Source organism: Protopterus annectens, chromosome 3.part1 (genome assembly GCF_019279795.1).
Source record: "Protopterus annectens isolate FY-2018-M chromosome 3.part1, PAN1.0, whole genome shotgun sequence".
NCBI classification, from domain to species: Eukaryota; Metazoa; Chordata; order Ceratodontiformes; family Protopteridae; genus Protopterus; species Protopterus annectens.
Window position 1 is genome coordinate 106,578,976 of NC_056732.1, and position 17,968 is coordinate 106,596,943.

Sequence of the window (17,968 nt, forward strand, 5' to 3'; positions counted from 1 at the left end):
ACTGGATTACTGCCTATAACCAGACATGTGAACTGCAGATTGTTTGTTTTAGACCAGTGTGAAAGAAAAACTTTGGGGGGGGCAGGAGACCACTGGGAAATGATTCACGACTTTAACAATAGACCAAAAGAGTTTACATTTCAACATTATATACTCCTAGTTATGTCATGACTATCATAGTGAAGGAAACACACACACACACACACACACACACACACACACACACACACACACACACACACACACACACACACACACACACACACCCCTAAAGTACTTTCTTTACTTGAGGGGTGCTGAACAGAAATGTAGCCTAACAAAGCCTCACTTCAAGCTGCTAACAGTCTTCCCTTCTGTGACCGCAACAAGAAACAAGGAAATCATACAGGTCAGAGTGTGCTCTGCAGGAAAATGAGAAGGCAGCAAAATAAGGCCCGGCAGAGGCATGCTCAGATGACATGAAAGCTGGCTACCCAGAATAAAGGGGATAAGGAATGGAAAATTACCTGGCAGGTTCATTTTAGCAGAAAGAGGAGGAGGAGGAGATGAGAAATGAACCTAAGCCACAGATACATTTGAATGAGGCAGTGAAATCTTTAAACTGCACAGCTTCTAGCATAAACAGACTTTATGGAACAACCCCTACCACATCTCTTGTTTTCTATGAAAGATAACATTACACAATCTCTGCTTGGAGACTGCATAAGACCTTGCTAACTTCAAAATGCCTAGCTGTACCAACAGCATGGTCCTATGTAGCCACTTGTTCATTATTTCATTTCATTCATACCAGTTTCAGTCAGTCCCTCATTTATATAGCAACTTTTCCTTTTGAAAATTATAAACTTTGTCCTAGTGTAGCTCATATTTCTTTCTTCCTTGAAGTTAAACCAAATCATACTCACTGTGATGTCTGCACCTCTCTATACATTTATATGCACCCACTGCAGGTTTTCCTTGTGCTTAATAGGTTATTGATTAAATGTTAACTTTGCCTTACCACTCAGCATGCAAACCTGGACATTCATTCTATTTCTCTACCATGGTTTCCTTAATGCCTACCATTTAAAGCCCTAAATGTTAAATGAAAGGAAATCACTTACCCCACCTTCACATTTTCAACAAAAGTACTGCAGGGATCTGTCACTGATTCTCTACATTCAATACCCTGTCACTAGCATGTGGGAACATGTAAGAAAGACCAGAATCCCACAACATCTCAATGGTACTGTAATGCTCTTCACAGATAGATTCACAAATTTATAGTCAGTTGTAGACTACTAAAGACTGCATACTGTTACTATGGCAAAAGGTAATTACGCATCCTCTTCAAAAAGGTGATTAAATACCTTAGTCTCCTTCTGCCCTCTCTCACAGAAAACACATACACCTTACTTTTTTACCATAAAAACAGTAGCCCATTCAACACTGTTTCTATCTTAACCATAGCAATAAAACAAAACACGTAGCACTCTCGGAGTATATGGAGAGAACTGAACAGGGCCAGTGTGGCTGTTCCCCTATTTTTTTATTTCTCCAAAGCATGTGATGCAGTCATCTATCCTTACTGAACAGCTCACCAAACTTAAATCAATATTAGTTGGTTCTTTGATTACTTGTAAAACAGGGCCCCTTGTGTCAAATAACAAACGTTCTCTCAAAACAACCTCAAGCATAGCATTAGAATTTTTTCATTACTCTGTATTCATCAACAAAGTAGACATCATCTGCAAGGGAACAGCTTTGTGCCAGTACTAACTGTGATTTATAAAGCAATGTATAATGATTTTCTGGTCACATGGTTAGGATTAAACAGAATATCTCATGTATTCATATTAGGAATTAGACACACAAGATTACCACCACCACAATCATTATGTCAGACAACAATACGGGAAAACTGCTATAGTCCAAGGACAGAGAAAGTATGAATAGCTTATATCAGCTGAAAGAGCTGGCTTCTACTCCAGCAGAATTTAAGAATGGGGTGGATAAGTGAAATATGAGACAAGACATATGAAATTTGGGGAGTGAATTTCCTATGGAAATGAGTCTACTCGCCTCTGTTCAGTGATCACTTCATCATGTGATGGAAGCAACTGGAAACTTCCTTTTACAGTTCTTGATCACTGAAGAAAGGCCTGCAGGCTTTTCTTCCATGCAGTGGAAATTTGAGGATATATTCTACATGCTAGATGCCAACACCATCCAAGGACTCATCTATCACTCACTGTTAACATTTGATAACATCAACATAAATGGTCAGTAAAAAATGCCTTGGACTAGTTTAAGTCCAAGATATTATATTTAATTTCAAAATCTCCATGTCCTACACTCAAAATGTCTGTGAGAAACACTGTAATGGCCAAATACTTCTTTACAAAAGAAGTTACATTAAGAATTGCTACTGTTGTACTTTTCCCAAGCTACAATACAAGCATATCTTTCTGAAAAATGACACTCTTTAAGAAACAGAAATGATTTATCATGAATCATTAAATGGGTTCTCCATTCCAACTCCATCAGTACCAAACTCTGAATTCAGTAAAGTGGTATAATATATTAAAATGGTTGCAACATTCCAAACTATTTCCTGTACATCAATTGCCATCATTTTCTTTAAAATATAACAAAAGAGAACTCCTAACAGAACACTATCATCATCAAAAATGCTCTCAGTCTTCAAGCTTGGAACCATACAATGATTTTGTGATGCAAATTTTAATTATACCTCATTTCTAAATTATTCTGCTACCTTCCATTAAGATAGCTGTCAACCATCTTCAATATTCAAAAAGCTAGCTAAAGAATTCCACAAAAATTGTACTTTTTTGCTCCTGAGACATCATGTAACAATAAACAAACTAATAATTGTTTGGGAATTCTGACACATCTGTAAACCTTAATTACCATTATCCCACATCTAATAAAACTGAAAAATAACATCATCATCTTGTCAAAAATTACTTGTATCCACCTGGTCTAGGGCCTGTATAACCAATACTAAATGATGTCCTATTAATACTTTGCTCATTTCCCTAAGTTTTTACATGATGCTCTCATCCTTCTTTAAACTCTCTCCCCTTAGTTATTTGCATATTAATTATATCTTAAGCTTGTAAAAGTCATTTATCTTGCTTACCATCGTGACTACACTACATACTTATTTTCAGTATCCATCCCTACCAGTTTAGCACTTATTAAACCTCCATACAGTGTAACTGACTTTCTGTATCTTAACTTTCTGTTACCTCTCTCAGTCCACTATACAGTCCTAGGGTCCTTATTTAAAGTCTGTGTCCATGAGGCAACATAACTTTTCTTTTGAAGTTACACGGTATGCTAGCATTCTATATCACTGCCCAGCAACTGAGCACCATCCTCACTGCTCCTGTCTTAATTAAAGAGTGTATTCACCATCGTGTTATACTAACCACACTACAAGTTTGCATTCTGTTGCTCCAACATTCCTCACTTTATGCCTAACTTTAGCACATTTCTTAACTACTTTACAGACTTCTATTCTGCATCTATACCAACTATCAGACTACCATTATCCCTAATCCCTCTTTAACAAAAATATGGGATCTGGCTACCTGTATCTTCCTCTCATTTTATACCTTTCACCTCTACACTATATTCTTAACACTTCTTCCTCCACCCATCACCTGCCATTCTTTGAAATGCTATTATGCCAACCACCTTTTCTGTTTAACTAGGTGTCTTATCTAGTACCTGACTTCAAACTCAGTTCTACACTATATACTCTCCCTTCTCCTTCCTGACTTCTGCTTCAACCCAATAATGAATCTCTGTTCCTGACCCTCCTCTGCTATACACTCAACCTTTCCAAATCTGCTTTCTTTTCTAATTTGTTCAACATTATAGTTTCTTTTATGACTTTTCCTTCTTTGACAAAGACTAACCGTCATATATACCTAGACACCCAGACTGTGATTACTACCTGATTAGAAGTTGTAAACATACCCTTTACTTAGCTCCCCCCTTTACTTATTATACCTTCTACTTTGCTCTCTCCCCTAACTTTCATCTTCCCCTTTACCTCCTTCTCCTATCCCTATATTGCCTGACTCCATTCTTTTAACTACCAGGTGACAACAATTCCTCACCTTAAAAGTCTATTAATTCTGTTTGACCAAAAAGTTTATTAATGCTCACTGTGCTAAACTTCTTTCAATTTTTATGCTTGCCATTTTTTTTTCTATTTAGAATTTCATATTAATTTCTGTCCAGGTATTCTTCATATATTTTGTTCTGCATACGTTATGTAATCAAAGATTGTTTTGCTATGTTTTACATTGTATTTGTGGAGCTTTTCTCCCTGGGCCTCCGCTGAAAACGGGACCTCTTAGACATAGTCGGACTATCCTGGCAGACAAATGGAAATAAATAAAATAAATAACTAAATAAATGTTGAATCTGTAACCACTGTACATCAAACACTTTGTACTCACAATGTCTGTGCTATTATCTCCTTAGCTTTTCTCTCTCTAAGTATGTTTTTGACATTTTTTTCCCTAGGCCTCCACTGAAAAGGAGTCTTGTATAACCCAATCAAACCTTCCTCTTGATCAAATACAAATAAATAAGTGCATAAACCTACATTGTTTACTGACTGTTGCTATTACTAATACATAAAAAAAACCTACATCATTGCATGACTGTTGCTATTACTAAGTCTAACTTCAAATCTTGTTCTTCAATCTCTTTGCACATCTCTTACTTTGATCCCAGCCCAACAATACACCTTACTGACACAGGTGATGATCTGACAAAACAGGACATTGCAAAGCTGGAGGAAGGATGAGCTACATTGCAGTTTAGTTTTATAACAAAGCAAAGCAGCATTGTGAAAACAATTCTGGGAAAAATTACAAAATGGGTGTGAAACATTTTCAGTAATAATAGGCTCTTATCTTTGAGATAATTATATCAGATGACTCAAAGCTATGAAATCACTGGGAAAATGAAATAAAGCAAGCTAGAGGGATTTGCAGATGTAAAACACAAAATAAAGAAAGTTAATATATTTTCTCACAGATAGCTACTGACACTCCATTATCAATGTTTTTGTAGTTCTGCAGACCCATTGTCCATAAAAATACAAAGCAAAGCTGAGGTTGTTCATAGCAAAGATATCAGAAATATGCTGGGTATTTAAAAGACTACAGACAGAGTGACTCAATGACCTTATGCTGTGGTGGGCAAGTGTGGGAGCATAGCAGAAAAATCCATCTACCTCGGGATATTCAGCAAATTCCCAAAGGGGAATACATTCCAGAACACAGATATACCAGAACAGGAGTTACAATCTGAAAACAAGGATAGGAACACTCAAATGTTATGCAAGGTAGTAGTTTAATGAAAATAGTTGTCAATGCATAAAAAAAGTTAATGAAGTCATATTATAATAAAAAAGGCAGTGAGAATTTTTTTAATAATTTAAGGGACCCACAAAATTCAGCTTTTAGATGAACTGGCTGAAGTAAACTTTTGGCATGGAATGGCATCATATCCATTAGGCAGAAAAATGAGAGGAGCAATCTTTATTAGGTATCAGATTCAGTGCGTCTGTGTTTTACTGGCTGGCAGTTTAGTGCAAATGATTAAGTCACTGGCAGCTAATATATTTCCATGTAGCCTTTGGTTTCATTTTTTCAAGCTCCATTTGCACAACGTATGACTTTTCTTCAAGTCACTTTACCAGAAAGTGCTTTTGTGGCATCATGAAAAGAAACAATTCCCTGAACTATTTTTGTGTGCTGAGGGTAAAGTTTGGAAAGTTGGCATATAGGTATTTTAATTGTAAGTACCACAGAAATGAATGTTAAAGGGTAGATAGAGCTCAAATCTGTACTTTGCTTTTACATACATTAGAACACAAACATATCACTTAGTCTGCATCTAGAATTAACAAGGATTGGAATCCCCAACCTCTAAAAGGTCTCTTCGGATAAAGTGATCTATTCAGAGTCAGCAGGTATTCTAACCTTTGTTTTTAATACAAGTGTTATATTGCAAGCTCGTCACAACATATAATGCAGTTATCACAAACAAATTTAAACAGGGAACACTTTCTGTGCAACACTTTTCATTGTAGTAAAACTCCTATTAGCAAGGTAGGAATAGGAGTTACATTTGAATGTTTTGACACTTTTCAATTTCCTGAAATAGATTTTGGATGGTAATCCTGCATTTAATTTTAATTTACTACAACTTCCTGAATGCTTATGACTTTTCAATATACAGAATGCAGTTACCACCGAACACTCTACATTCATGGTACTAATGACTTTGAAGGTAAGGTTAGCAGAGAACAGAAAATGTTTCTACCCACACTTTGGCCAAACTAATACGATGTGCTACAGATACACAATGCACAGTGAAAACTAAATAAAAAAAAAATAAAAAAAACCCCACATTTTAGTAAATTCTAACCTTGAAACATTTTATTCACTAGAGCGTACACCACTGTGCCATTTAAGCAAAGTGCCTAGTAATACTTTTTGCTGTCTTCTTTCATTTAAGAGGTTACTATATAGTTCAAAAAATGGCGACAAACATTTTCTTTTATCTAACAAAGTAAATTCAATTATTTAGTTTCCTAAGTAACTCTATGGTTGAACATCATCATGCCCTATCAAATTAAATCTGGTTAGAGTGGCAAGTAGTGTGACCTGACTCTGAAAGCAGTGCCATCTAAAAGCAAATGGTCCAGTTATTCCTACTTATTACAGACTCTGAAAGCAGTGCCATCTAAAAGCAAATGGTCCAGTTATTCCTACTTATTACAGTTATAAAGAGCTTATCAGGCACAGCAGGCATTCTGGTTTCAAACCTCTTGTCTTCTTTCCTTACTGCACAGATCAGACAGTAGCATTAGTTAAACACTTTCCAAAAGGTCTGGCAATAGTATGCAAGGGTACACACATTTTTTATGGGATAGACAACAGTTCTGTGCTAAGCATACTTCTCAACCTTTTAGTCCAAGAAATCAGGACAAAGCCTAAAACAATGGGAGGGACAAAGGCCCCAAAATAGGGACAGATTATAAATGTTGCTCTTATAGACTTAGAAAGTTGCTAGAATAACAGCATTTGTCTTAGCATGCATTTTTTGAAGGAAATGAAGTCTGAAACTCAAATGTATGACATCACTTAGTTATTTCAATCCTCAGTGATGTGCCAAAAAACCACAAATTTTGTATGGAATAGGCCAAAAATATGAGGCAGAAATCTGGACAATTGAGAGGTATGATAAGCTCGGTAAATATGTCAGTGTGAAATAAACAGCTTCTGCAGCCTATTCCACAAAAATACTCCTAATGTTCTTGTATCCAATCACAATAACCTGCCTAATTATTCTTTAGTCTGTTGGATTACTCTTGGAAAGTATACTTTCAGTTTCATTTTCTTCATTTAATATTATCCCTGATAAGCACAGGTCAGTGCCTATTTTCATGAAATCACCCTGTTTTGATTAAGTACTGTGCTATATGCTTTAAACAAGTTATTAGGCTCAATAAAGGTATATCAAAGTTGGGTCTATATTATAACAGTGAACGTTTAAAACAGTGAATGCTGTACAATCGACCCTAAAATATCAAAACAGCAAAATGCCGAATATACGGAACATCGATTTTTTTTTAAACCAAAAAAAAAACCCAAACACAAAATGAAGTGGGGGGCTGTGCCCCCCACACCCCTCCTACTTAAATATACCAACTCTGAGATCGCACCACAGTGGGCAAAATAGCAAAGTCCCAAAAATGGCCCAGTGATTTTTTTCCCTGGGGAAACGGGATTTCGCCATTTCGAATAAAAATTTCGATTAAATAACATTTGCTATTTTAAGCGTCCTCTGATTTAATAGGGAACTTCACAGTTTACCTGAATCTTATATCTGAGCTAATGTAATGCCAGTCAGATGTTGAAAAGCAGCTGAGTGACTGCCCAAGGGCATTTCTTCATTTCTTGAGCACAGGAAGGATGGAATGGACAGAAACATTACTGAAGAAGTGTGGGTGATGCTGATGATTACTGCAAAGAGCTTAAGAATAGCATAAAGTACTGCAGGATGAGACAAAGTACTATAGGCAGTATGACAAAAATGGATGTAGACACAGTTAACAGTCACACAAACACAATTTACTGATGTCAGGAAGTGTACCATCGTTGTCCCAGCTTACTGAATACATATAGGGCAGGTTGCAGAAAGGAGACAGGAAGGATGAATACTGTATACAATATGATACAGGACACAGAGGAGGAGAAGAAAAACAGAGTGAGAATTGAAACTATTGATTTGCAACCTTCAGAAGATAAAAGTGGCACTTGGTGATTCAGTGGATGTACCATCCATCAGGGATATTTGGTGACTAAAAGGATGTGATGGATGGAGCAGGGATTTAGCTTGCTAGCAGGAAAGCATGCAAAGTATACAGTATTTTGTGACAGACAGCAGATGCTGGTGCATGCCAAATGGCAGATGCACATGGGGATGAAAGTAAAACCATCCAACAACACCACAAACAACAACATAATAAAAAGGTGGACACTAGGACTGTGATACAATAATGGCAAGAATGGTGCCAAGTGGGTGATCATGTTTATTAAATGAAATAATGTAGGGATGATATCAGACAAAAGGAATACATGGACATGGGTGTGTGCACAGTTATTTCTATGCAAATATATGGAGGTCAAAACCTGAATTAAGGCCATCTAAGGATACAGAAAAATTAGTAAACACAGATGAGTCATTGGGTACTAAGCGAATAAAGGTCATTAAAATATTGTTTTAGTACAGAAAAGTAACTTCAGGAAGTTCCTTAGGAGATGCTGGTCAGTAAACGTATCATCTTACTGTTTAATTTCTCCAGGTCTTTTGGGTTTCTAATACCACAATGAGAATGGACATCATTCTTAAGTCAAAGTATGATTAAGTTCATGAAAGTAGTATTGTTTCAGTCTTTGATGTTTGCCAAAAGTGTTCTTAGCAGCACCTGCAACATGTCCAGAATTGACTCCTCCTGAGATTCATACAGAGTTACATGTATCAACACCGTACCTAAATAAGACTGCAAATTCTGTTTTACGAGACCCATTACTCCTACTACTATTGGAACTGTCTAGGTATCCTTCTTCCACATTGCTCTTGTTTCTGCCTGCAAATCTGGTATTTTACAACTTTGAGTCTCTCTGTACATAAGACATTGCAATCATTGGGTGTAGCAATTTCAAAAATCAATGCTACCTTTGTCTTTTTTCTATTTTTTTAACTGTTGGCAATGGGTGATCCCACATGATAAAAACTTCCTCACTCTCTATAATGCTTTGTGACTCATGTTTCCAATGCTTCTCAGCTACTTCAGTATTATAATGTTTACACAATTCCCAATGCATCAGTCTAGCCACATTATTATGCCTTTCAGTATACTGGCCCTCTGTCATTAGCGTATCACACCCAGCAACAAGATGCGTGACTGTTTCCAGTTCTTTTTTACAGAACCTGCATTCGTCTGTTTCTCCAGCATGTCAAATGGACTTTGTAAACCAACGCGTATGTAGTCTACTATCTTGGGAAGCCAATATTAACTTTTCATATTTTGGTTTAAATTCACCTCTCCATAACCATTCTTGCATCAGATCCTGATCAACATGAGGTTGTTCCAGGAGTTTTCTATACTTACCCCTACATTTATGCCTCTTCCACATTTCTTGCCCTCTCATCTGATCCTTCTCCTTATATTCTTTGTTTTGTTTTTTAGCACATTCAGTTGCTGCCTGATTTTTATCTGCCTCTGGTTTGGTTTTCATTCCTGCTTGACACTGATAAAATAAGCAGGGAAGTCATCTTAGACTTGTTCTCTTTATGTTTCAAAACGTTCACTATGTTTAGATCTGATAAGGTCAGCAGATATATATGTAGTCTTAAGACTGCAGATCTATGCATGTAATCAATTTTGAGAAAGCCCATACCTCTTTTAGAACAGGGATTATACACTCTTGGTATACACTGATTTTTATAAATCATTTGATAAGCATGAAGCATTTTAATGATTTCCTGTTCAACTGATCCAATACTTTTTGGGGCAAGTGAGTTACCCCAAAACTGTAAGTTAGAACAGGAAGCCCAAATTGGATTATAACTTGGACTTTGTTCTTAAATGTCAGGGATGTTTTCAGTATTAATTGTAGTCTTCTAAAATGTTCCTTACTGAGTCTGGTTCACATTTGCTTAAGGTTTATTGTTGATCCTGCATCGGGTTCCTAATATTTATACACTCCCTCCTGCTCAAGTTCCTTCATATCACATTATTGCCTCAGACTGCTGTTTTCTCTGCGCTGCAGTTTTCCTGCTTTAAATTTTACTTTTTCACATTTATCAAGACCAAATAACATACTTATATCATCTGAGAAAGTTTTGACCACTTCCAGTTGAGCTTTCAGTTACTCATCTAATGAAGTAATACAGTTTTAAATGATCCACAAACAGAATATGAAACGTCTTTATACTTTGTTGTTTTCTGGGAGCCAAATTGCAATGGGTTAACGCCAAGACAAAAGGGCAACACTGGTGAAGAGTCACCCCCTTTGAACCCTGGGATAATCATTTGCCCCTTATCACTGCTTAGCTGCAAAGTGATTTGCCACTGTTTCATGGTCACTGCAATGTAACTAATCAATGTAGGGTGTATCTTATACACCTGTAAGCAATCCTTTATTTGTGAATTTGGGATGCTCTCAAATGCTTTCTTTTTGTAATCTATCCATGTCATAGTTAAATTCTTCCCGTTTTACAATTCTCTATTATGGCTAATAACAAATGATTCTTTGTTCCATATGACTTCCTTTTGTTACCCTTTTGTTCTATTGCCATGACTGAGTTTTCTTCTACATGACTATAAACTCTTGATATCCAATGTAGACAAGCCAACGAAGAAGAGAACAATGTTGAAAAGACTGGTAGATTTCATGACAGCAAAAGGGCTGTGGGCCCCCGGAACCGCATGGCTTCACAGAAGGCACATTTTTCCAGTCTAAACTGGCCAGTTCAATGATTGCATCATGATACGACTGAGGAGGAGGTACTTATTTGTTGTTTCCTGTCAGGGTTCAGCACAATATATGACTGTACATCCATTAACAAATGGGCTGTAAACTGGTTAAGAGCAGAGAATGAATTACTGGCTCCTGGGCTAGCATTTCATGGTGTGTCATACAGATCATTACAGTTGCTAGTTCTGTTTGTAGATCTCATTTCATACATCACCAACATCCTACACTATATGATGAGACTGTGGGGTTTAAATCAAGTTGGGTATTGTGACAGACAATGGAGAAGGGAAGGTAGCTTCCAGGAGGACTTCAACAATTCAGTGGAATGGCCCAGATGGAAACCACTGTGTTTTAATAACTGCTGAATTATGGGAAATATGACTTTAGGGAAAACTGGGGAACCAGTTTGGGTAAAGTAAAGGAAGAAAGAGGGGAAATAATAATGGGAGTGAACCATTCTGACCAGTGTGTGGCTAACATAACTGAGCTGCAATGCAAGAGGCATCAAATGCATGGTTAAAAGCATATCCCTCTGATTCTGTCAAACCATGTAGAGGTCTCACATAGAGTATTGCATACCATTCTGAAGGGCACACCTTACCGGAATTAGTACACTGGAGAATGAGTACAGAGGGCTGCAAACTAGAAGGCAACAATGGTTGATGTTTCATTCCATGGTAAGAGATTAGGCCACGTCAGTACCTGGAGGGGGAGAAAACAATGGACTTATTCAGTGTGATGGAAACAAGTGAAGAAAACAAATGCACATCTGAAATCATGAAAGGAGGAAACAGCATTTGGTGATGCTCCTACAGATGAAAGAAAAGCAATGAACTGATAATGTAATGGTGAAATCAAAGGCAGATAAAAGGTGACAATTTTACAGACAGGGTGGTGAACAAATGAAATGCTCTGAAAAGTGACTCACATCACATAACTGAAGGAGAGTTAGATGAGAATAAAGGTATGCCACAAGGGTTGTAAATGAAGCAGGTATGTGGTACTTGTGTACTGACTTAGACAGTTGTGAGCAAGAGAGAAGCATCAGAAATTTGTGTAAAAATCTGGAGTCAAAAATTACATCTTTCATGCAACAGATTTAGTGTTGTTTCCACTCTCGGCATACTTTATATGTTTAATTATCACTTTATATGAGGCATCAGTACACTGCTATTTCTGGGTTAAGCTATTTAACAAAGTTTTCTACACCCACACAAGGGTTTGCTAATACCCATAATATTCTAAGTTCTGTCATGACTATACAAAATAACTATATTCCCTGTCAGGCATTCTGAGGATTGAAGCTTAAGTGGCAGCTTAATTATGATTAAATTACTGTTAGCGAAATAATCTGAATGCAGATAATTATTCATCACCTTTAATTGTTGAGAAAGGAACCAGCAGCACTATTTTCCAAAAGTAATACTTAAATCCTTAAATATTCACAAAAGAAGACACAAAATGTGTAGGCATACAAGGGAAATTTGAGAAAAATGGGAAGAAAAGAAAGACATAACTTTGCTCAGAAGCTTTTCTTAGTAATTTATGACAAAAAAATCTTTTCCTCAGGGTTTTTAGTACTGTTCTGCTCCACAGAAGTTACAGAAGTAATTGCAGCTACTACTTTTCTTTGATTTAGCTAATAATGCTGACATTTTCTGTTAAGGACTGAAAAATCACAGTAGCTGACGGTCGTGCTTTGTTAATTTTCTCACAGACAATGGACTACTTTTGTATAGGGGTCCAACTGGTGTATTTTAAAGATGGCTAGAGCTTTCCAATAAAGCCATCATTTATTACGTGATGTATTTTAACCACTAATGATCTGACAAGCTCTAAACACTAAATCACTATTTAGGACACAGTGTTACCATTTCTAACCTGGTCTTGAAACAATAATGACAATAATATATAACTATAGTAATGCCCGACAGAGGGGTGACAGTCACATGGCAATAGAAAGTTATCATATTTATTACAATGAACCTCTAAATGTAAAGTAAAAAGGTTACCACTTTAAAATGATGACTAATTGTGTTCTTACAAGGAAAAAGCATCTCTGCACACTCCCACATCTCTAAATACACTAACCCTGAAACTGCACAAAGTTGGGGACAAGAGGAAACATCTTTACTTCAACAATTATTCTTTGTAACTTTGCCTTTTCTTTGTTAAAAAATAAATAATCAGCTATCTGTTCCTACTTCAAAAAAGTTGTTGTTGTTGTATCTTTTGGCTTTTCCCAGTTAGGGGTCACAAATTTGAAAAATCCTGTGATTCTCAAGGGGAACCATCATGACTAGTTACCTCCTTACTGGCCAAACCCATACTGCTTAGGCAGCTATTTGGTTAGTAAGACATGATACATGTAAGCATTAGATCCTACAGGGTATGGGCAAAAGGTGCTTTTAATCATGAGGCCAGAGGTCAAGTGTTAACTCCTTACGCACACCCATAGAATACTTTAGTTAAGATATGGATCAAGACAGAGTAGGTTAGCAACAGTTTCATAAAACTGCATTTTTTTACGTAGGAAAATGCATTAATATACAACTAAACATAATTCTCATGTGTTGAGAATAGCACTAAAATATAACAGTAATACTTCTTAAAGTCTGAAAGGCAGTATTTTTAAGACAAAATTAGTTTGTTTGCAGGCTGCTTTATCTCTGACCTTATTCTTAAGTTAATTAGTTAATACAAGGCTGTTGATCCAGCAGATCACTCATAGCCAGGCCACAGGATTCCTCATTTAGTTTATAGCCAGGCCACAGGATTCCTCATTTAGTTTATCATGAAATGAATAAGTAACAGACCCCAATAGGATGAACATCTATGTGGACCTAGTTATTCCCCTTTTCTATAAGGGCTTGAACAGCCTGACCAGTTGTGTGCTTACAGGTTCCTGTGTGTGGCTCACGACACATTTCCCACCGAGCTACATCACCAAATCCAGAAGGTTGCAGCAGGAATTCGCCATAGAGCAGTACGGCTGAAAAGCACACTCGCTGCAGCCATATGCTCTCAGAACAAATGTAATATATCACAACAATCCCTAAGGACAGTTACGCAGCTGTATTCTAATAGACACAGCTGCACTAGAAGAGTTACACATTCCTTACTTTCATTCAAGGAATGAAGTTATTTCATTATTTCTGTAGGCTATTTTAATACTTATTAAAGTATTGTTTATCTTAAACGAGGTAAATAATTAAATGACATCATTCCTTGAATGAAAATAAGGAATGTGTAACTCTTTTAGTGAGGCTGTCTCTGTTAGAATACAGCTGGGTAGATTTCCTTAGGGATCGCCGTGATATATTGCATTTCTTCTCTTTTCAGCTGTACTGCTCTATGGCGAATTGCTGCTGCAGCCTTCTGGTTTTGGCGATGTAGGTCTCAGGGAAATGTCTCATGAGCAACACACTGGAACCCACGTTTATCATATATGTTGACAGCTGACCTGCTAAAACATATCTTTTGATTTCCATCAAACACAAAATGCCACAGAACCATCAAGAGTACACCAGTCAAACGGTTTATTGTTCCAAAAACAAAATTAGATAAAACAAATTAAGCACTCTCATCCCTGGTAAGTGGGACTTTTTCAGAATAAATAAAACACGTCTCAATGTTCCTTTTATACATAAAAACATTCCCCTTATATTTGATTGACAGATGCCATCACCAGACTAAGTATACACACACACACTACTGTAAATTCAAGTCCTTACCGACACAATCTAATTAATAAAAATAGGGCCAAATAAAATAAAATAATAACATTTATATTATATAATTAAAAAGACACCAAATTACAAATCTTAAATAAAATAATACATGTGAATAAATATATAAATATGTGTAAAAAAAAAAACCTTCATTGTACTTCCCATGAGAATATTAACACAGTGCTTTTCAAAATAAAAAAATAACTTCCTAAAATATTCAAATTGTTGAAAATGATTAGGATGTTAAAAACACAAGTAATCCACCATATTTAATTCAAAAAGCTGCCTTTTTGCTCAACCTAAATGGACCTGGAGCGTTCATCTACGCTGACACTTACATTCTTTAACTTCTAAGAAATCCTTCCAAGGTCCTCCTCTTTCAACCAGTTTCACATCATCCTCAATGTAAAACTTAAAACTGTGGCCATTGCTTTCTCTTATATGTCTATATAAGGCATTACGTACAGCTTTCTTTTCAAGATCATAAGAATGTTGGTATACTCTTGTTTTAAAGGCTTTCTCTTCCCTTTCACTGCCCTTCTCCAGTTGAACTGGTTAGAGCTCCCCCGCCTGCTTACTCTGACTCAGCTACTAACGGGCCATACAGTCTTATACAAACTTGACAACTGCCCATCTCTAGCTGACCTTGTCCAACCCTACACTAAACTAAACTTTCTTAGGTCTGCTTATAAAGTATTGTTGAAGGTTAACAAAACCCAAAACTCTCATGGCGTCTCCTTATACTCACATATCATTGCCAAACACTGGAATTCTCTACCTCAGCATGTTGTGTCCATCAATGATACACATTCATTTAAACAGTCCCTAAAGGAATATTCAAAAAAACATAGGCTTTGCTTATGTTCTCCACCAGGCTAACTAATTTAACCCCTTACTGTCTAACTTCCTTCTCTCCACCACCCATTGTCAATATTTCGTGGCAACTGAGCTGTTTATTCTGTATGAATAGTATAAGCTTATTGTACTACCATTGTTATATGCTTTTAGATACAATGTCAAGGAACTTGCATTTGAACTCTTATTGTAATTGTCATATGTACAGATGTATAATTATGCAATCTTCCTTGGAGCTTTTCTCCCTGGGTCTCCGCTGAAAATGGGCTTCTGTCCCAGTCGGACACTACCCAGTTATCAAATGTAAATAAATAAATAATAACTAAACTTTGTCTATATAGAAACAGGAACATCCTGTACATTGGGCCATATATACCACTTGTTTGCTCAAACAGTGGTATTTGTGCCTGATGTGGACTTTCCTGTACTCCACAATAAAAAAGGTACTTCCATCTAACATTTTGTGGCATTGGCTACAGTTTCCACAGACCCTTATGCCTGGGGAAGTACTAAATACCAACTGTCTTTCCAAAAGATTTTTTATATTGACATCCTTCTTGTAAATTATTCTAGGATTCTTCACCAATCGGTCATGTAGTGCTTTATCCATGAAAAAATGCCCCAATTCCTCTCTATCATCCTCTTAATAGTTGGAAAATCTTCATTGTATATAAGAATCAATGCTCTGTTGGCAGTTAGCTGATCACCCAGTTGGCCTCGATTAGAAAAAAACAAAACTTGTTTTGCCTAACAAAGGGAAGTATATCCCTTCCCATCTTGTATTATGTATCTCCTGGGGCAAATTCCTAACAAATTATCTGGGGTACCCTCTTTTTTCACACATGCCCTTTAATGTTTCAATCTCCTTGTAAAAAAAACTTCTTCACTGGCTATCATCCTGGCTAAATGGAGCAATGGTCCTTTAACCAAGCCCTTTTTTGAAAGAGGGGGGTGTCAACTAAAAATTGCAAAAGTGTGATGGAATAAGTAGGTTTTCTAAATATAGATGACTCATATCTCCTCAATTCCTTATTCTTAGTAATAAAAACATCTAAATAAGTCATTTCTACTGCTGAAAATTTCATAGCAAATTTAAGGAAGTTAGTGGTGTCATTGATGTAAGTAAAGAATTCCTTCAATTTATTCTCAGTATCATTCCAAGAAATTATTATATCATCCAAAAACCTGCCATAAAGGGCCAACAATGTACTGTGGGGAGAATTCGTAACATATTCCTGCTCCCAGCAGGCTACTACAAGATAAGCAAAAACAGGGGCGCATGCGCCCATAGTCACCCCTGTCTTTTGGTGAAAAATTTGACCTTCAAAAAATATAAAGTTGTTCATCAACATAATCTCCATCAAATCATTGAGTAACAATATTTCTGCATGACTCCAGTGGCTATTTTTAACTAAATATTCATAAAACCAATCATGGCCTTACTGATGTGGGATAACAGAATACGGGTCTTTAATATCAATGGTCACAAACATTGTTTGTTCATTATATAAAGGCTCTGTAATTTGGGTTAAAATATCCAATGAATCCTTTAAAAGGTAATCTATGTTTTTTATCTCCCCTTTTAATTTCAAATCAATAGACATAGCCAAATAACTGGTCTTGGAAGATTCAGTATCAACCGTAGGTCTTAATGTTGGATCATGTAGTTCTTTGTGTATTTTTGGAATTCTAAAAATGGAAGGTGTCCTAGGTGTTGCTATTTTTTTATTTATTCTGAAGAAGTCCCGCTTACCAGGGACAAAAGTGCTTAATGTGTTTTATTTAATTTTGTTTTTGGAACAATAAACTGTTGGACTGGTGTCCTCTTGACGGTTGTGTGGCATTTTGTGTTTAAGTGATCGGTTTTAGCTGTGAATAGTGGTTCCATCTTTTGATTCCATTCTTATTATTGTCTAAAAAAGTTCAGACTGGGTCCATTTTTATTAGTAGTTTACAAAACAGTGAGTTGGAGGGCCTTGGTCCATTACCCTGGCAGGGCCTCATTTCCATGACCTGATTCTGCAGGAGATCTCAGTTTATGCGCACGTTTAACACTCCATGTATTCATCATTTCCCAAACAAGTATTTTATACTTACAGTTTAGAAATTTTGTACACAGATCTCTTTATAACCTTTTATTTTATAAAATGTTCATGCTCAGCCTGTCAATGTACTGCCAAGTTTCACTTGTAACGGGTTACTCCTAAGAGCTAGGAAATAATCGTTCTGAATTAGCTAATGCTTTCCCTTCCTTCCCTTCTTTCTTATAGCTTTTAAACATATAACTGAGCCTTCAAACTT

The 17,968-nt window shown here is 36.5% G+C and overlaps 1 protein-coding gene across 15 annotated transcripts in view; it reads right to left on the bottom strand.

The window, feature by feature from the left end:
* Positions 1-17,968, bottom strand: part of DTNA (dystrobrevin alpha) — a 1,617,970-nt gene that overhangs the window by 1,268,636 nt on the left and 331,366 nt on the right. Inside the window, exon 2 of one of the 15 annotated variants that reach the window (XM_044066623.1) lies at positions 11,683-11,783. The exons of the other annotated variants lie outside the window; for them this stretch is intronic. The gene's annotated coding sequence lies outside the window, so the exon portion shown is untranslated. The remainder of the gene's footprint in view (positions 1-11,682; positions 11,784-17,968) is intronic. 15 annotated transcript variants of the gene reach the window in all.